This window comes from Rhynchophorus ferrugineus, unplaced genomic scaffold (assembly GCF_030347505.1).
Source record: "Rhynchophorus ferrugineus isolate W39M unplaced genomic scaffold, kcgeb_rfMv2 rfM12, whole genome shotgun sequence".
Taxonomy (NCBI): Eukaryota; Metazoa; Arthropoda; class Insecta; order Coleoptera; family Curculionidae; genus Rhynchophorus; species Rhynchophorus ferrugineus.
In genome coordinates, this window is record NW_027472591.1 from 4,825,434 (window position 1) to 4,829,876 (window position 4,443).

The following is a 4,443-nucleotide window of genomic DNA, read 5'->3' on the forward strand; positions in this document are numbered from 1 at the left end:
TTGAACGTGGCCGATGTCAGCTTGCTTTGCCACTACTGTTGTATAGTAGGTGGACGATGGCAGTTTGCTTTTCTACTGAACCAAAAAAAAAGATGTTCAAAGTTGAAATGTTTTTGCCACCACACCTCTTGGACCTGGCCGATGTCAGCTTGCTTTGCCACTACTATTGCATAGTAGGTGGGCGACGGCAGTTTGCTTTGCTACTGAACCAAAAAAAATATGGTCAAAGTTGAAATGTTTCTGCCACCACCCCCCTTTGACGTGGCCGATGACTGCTTGCTTTGCCACTACTGTTGTATAGTACGTAGTCCATGTCAGTTTGCTTTGCTTCTGAACCGAAAAAAAATGCTCAAATTTGAAATGCTTTTGCCACAGCCCCTATTGAACGAGGCCGATGTCAACTTGCTCTAACACTACTAATGAATAGTAGGTGGGCGACGGCAGTTTGCTTTGATACTGAAACAAACAAAAAAAATGGTCAAAGTTGATATGTTTTTGCCACCACCCCCCTTGAACGTGGCCGATGGCAGCTTGTTTTGCCACTACTATTGAATAGTAGGTGGACGAGGGCAGTTTGCTATGCTACCGAAATAAAAGGAACAATATGGTTAAAGTTGATTAGATTTTGCCACCACCCCTATTGAACGTGGCCGATGTCAGCTTGCTTTGCTACTACTATTGAATAATAGGTGGGCGACGACAGTTTGCTTTGCTACTGAACCGAAAAAAAAATGGTCAAAGTTGAAATGTTTTTGCCACCCCTCCTCTTGAACGTGTCCGATATCAGCTTGCTTTGCCACTTCTATTGAATAGTAGGTGGGCGATGGCAGTTTGCTTTGCTACTGAGCCAAAAAAAATTATTAAATTTGAAATGTTTTTGCCACCAAACCTCTTGAACGTGGCCGATGTCAGCTTGCTTTGCCACTACTGTTGTATAGTAGGTGGACGATGGCAGTTTGCTTTGCTACTGAGCCAAAAAAAATTATTAAATTTGAAATGTTTTTGCCACCAAACCTCTTGAACGTGGTCGATGACTGCTTGCTTTGACACTACTGTTGTATAGTACGGGGTCCATGTCAGTTTGCTTTGCTTCTGAACCGAAAAAAAATGCTCAAATTTGAAATGCTTTTGCCACAGCCCCTATTGAACGAGGCCGATGTCGATTTGCTCTAACACTACTAATGAATAGTAGGTGGGCGACGGCAGTTTGCTTTGCTACCGAAATAAAAAAAACAATATGGTTAAAGTTGATATATTTTTGCCACCACCCCTCCAGAACGTGGCCGATGGCAGCTTGATTTGCCACTACTGTTGTATAGTACGCGGTCGATGGCAGTTTGCTTTGCTACTAAACCAAAATAAATATGGTCAAAGATGAAATGTTTTTGCCACCACCCCTCTTGAACATGGCCGATGGCAGCTTAAGTTGCTACTACCGTTGTATAGTAGGTGGGGGATTGCAGTTTGCTTTGCTAATGAACTAAAAAAAATGGTCAAAGTTGAAATGTTTTTGCCACCACCCCTATTGAACGTGGCCGATGTCAGCTTGCTTTGCTACTACTATTGAATAATAGGTGGGCGACGGCAGTTTGCTTTGCTACTGAACCGAAAAAAAAATGGTCAAAGTTGAAATGTTTTTGCCACCCTTCCTCTTGAACGTGTCCGATATCAGCTTGCTTTGCCACTTCTATTGAATAGTAGGAGGGCGATGGCAGTTTGCTTTGCTACTGAGCCAAAAAAAATTATTAAATTTGAAATGTTTTTGCCACCAAACCTCTTGAACGTGGCCGATGGCAGCTTGCTTTGCCACTACTGTTGTATAGTAGGTGGACGATGGCAGTTTGCTTTGCTACTGAGCCAAAACAAATTATTAAATTTGAAATGTTTTTGCCACCAAACCTCTTGAACGTGGCCGATGCCAGCTTGCTTTGCGACTACTATTGCATAGTAGGTGGGCGACGGCAGTTTGCTTTGATACTGAAACAAACAAAAAAGATGGTCAAAGTTGAAATGTTTTTGCCACCACTCCTCTTGGACGTGTCCGATGTCAGCTTGCTTTGCCACTTCTATTGAATAGTAGGTGGGCGACGGCAGTTTGCTTTGCTACTGAACCAAAAAAAAACAATATGGTCAAAATTGATATGTTTTTGCCACCATACAAATGAACGTGGCCGATTGCAGCTTGCTTTGCCACTTCTATTGCATAGTAGGTGGCCGATGGCAGTTTAATTTTCTACTGAACCAAAAAGAAATATGGTCAAAGTTGATAAGTTTTTGCCAATACGCCTCCTGAACGAGGCCGAAGGCAGCTTGAATTGCCACTACTATTGAATAGTAGGTGGACGACGGCAGTTTGCTTTGCTACTGAACTAAAAAAAATATGGTCAAAGTTGATATGTTTTTGCCGCCACACCTCCTGAACGTTGCCGATGGCAGCTTGATTTGCCACTACTGTTGTATAATATTTGGGCGACGACAGTTTGCTTTGCTAATGAACTAAAAAAAATGATGAAATTTGAAATGATGTTGAAACCACACCTCTTGAACGTGGCCGGTGGCAGCTTGCTTTGCTACTACTATTGTATAGTAGATTTACGACGGCAGTTTGCTTTGATACTGAAACAAACACAAAATTATGGTCAAAGTTGAAATGTTTTTGCCACCAATCCCCTTGAACGTGGCCGATTGCAGCTTGCTTTGCCACTTCTATTGCATAGTAGGTGGCCGATGGCAGTTTACTTTTCTACTGAACCAAAAAGAAATATGGTCAAAGTTGATAAGTTTTTGCCAATACGCCTCCTGAACGAGGCCGAAGGCAGCTTGAATTGCCACTACTATTGAATAGTAGGTGGACGACGGCAGTTTGCTTTACTACTGAACTAAAAAAAATATGGTCAAAGTTGATATGTTTTTGCCGCCACACCTCCTGAACGAGGCCGATGGAACCTTAATTTGCCACTACTGTTGTATAGTAGGTGGACGACGGCAGTTTGCTTTGCTATTGTACCAAAAAAAATATGGTCAAAGTTGAAATGATTTTGCCACCACCATCCTTGAATGTGGCCGACGGCAGCTTGTTTTGCCATTACTATTGAATAGTAGGTGGGCGATGGCAGTTTGCTTTGCTACTGAGCCAAAAAAAAATATTAAATTTGAAATGTTTTGCCACCACACCTCTTGAACGTGGCCGGTGGCAGCTTGCTTTACGGCTACTATTGTATAGTTGATTTACGACGACAGTTTGCTTTGATACTGAAACAAACAAAAATTATGGTCAAAGTTGAAATGTTTTTGCCAACACTCCTCTTAAACGTGACCGATGAAAGCTTGCTTTGCCACTACTATTGTATAGTAGGTGGGCGACGACAGTTTGAATTGCTACTGAGCCAAAAAAAAAGATTAAATTTGAAATGTTGTTGCCACCACACCTCTTGAACGTGACCGATGACAGCTTGCTTTGCCGCTACTATTGTATAGTAGATTTACGACGGCAGTTTGCTTTGATACTGAAACAAACAAAAAAGATGGTCAAAGTTGATATGTTTTTGCCACCACTCCTCTTGGACGTGTCCGATGTCAGCTTGCTTTGCCACTTCTATTGAATAGTAGGTGGGCGACGGCAGTTTGCTTTGCTACTGAACCAAAAAAAAAAACAATATGGTCAAAGTTTATACGTTTTTGCCACCATACACCTGAACGTGGCCGAAGGCAGCTTGCTTTGCCACTTCTATTGCATAGTAGGTGGCCGATGGCAGTTTGCTTATCTACTGAACCAAAAAGAAATATGGCCAAATTTGATAAGTTTTTGCCACTACCCCTTTTGAACGAGGCCGATGGCAGCTTGAATTGCCACTACTATTGAATAGTAGGTGGACGACGGCAGTTTGCTTTGCTACTGAACTAAAAAAAATGGTCAAAGTTGACATGTTTTTGCCACCACCTCTCCTGAACGTGGCCGATGGCAGCTTGAATTGCCACTACTGTTGTACTGTAGGTGGGCGACGACAGTTTGAATTGCTACTGAGCCAAAAAAAAATGATTAAATTTGAAATGATGTTGAAACCACACTTCTTGAACGTGACCGGTGGCAGCTTGCTTTGCTACTACTATTGTATAGTAGATTTACGACGGCAGTTTGCTTTGATACTGAAACAAACAAAAATTATGGTCAAAGTTGAAATGTTTTTGCCACCAATCCCCTTGAACGTGGCCGATGACAGCTTGCTTTGCCACTACTCTTGTATAGTACGCGGTCGAAGGCAGTTTGCTTTGCTACTGAACCAAAATATATATGGTCAAAGTTGAAATGTTGTTGCCACCACCCCTCATGAACGTGGCCGATGGCAGCTTAATTTGCTACTGCCGTTGTATTGTAGGTGGGCGATTGCAGTTTGCTTTGCTAATGAACCAAAAAAAATATGGTCAAAGTTGAAATGTTTTTGC